Source organism: Arachis ipaensis, chromosome B04 (assembly GCF_000816755.2).
Source record: "Arachis ipaensis cultivar K30076 chromosome B04, Araip1.1, whole genome shotgun sequence".
In the NCBI taxonomy this organism is placed as follows: domain Eukaryota; kingdom Viridiplantae; phylum Streptophyta; class Magnoliopsida; order Fabales; family Fabaceae; genus Arachis; species Arachis ipaensis.
Window position 1 is genome coordinate 117,624,854 of NC_029788.2, and position 300 is coordinate 117,625,153.

Below are 300 nucleotides of genomic sequence, written 5' to 3' on the forward strand. Positions count from 1 at the left end.
AGTTTAAATTAAAGAGTTAATATAGAGAAAAAATAATATTTTCAATAAAACCTAATGATTGTCTTAATAATTGTACACAACTTAAAAAAGACACCTAATATGATATGAAAGGAGTATATTACAAACTTGCCTAACATTATATAACTAAATAAATAAAAGTACGGATAGATTAAATAAAACAAATAACGGAATTCTAATTTCTATCTTTAAAGATAAACTTTGAAATAAAAAAATATAAATTATTGTACAAAATAGTTAGAAGCTAGAAAAAAAAACACTATAAAAGACGACAAAGACGAC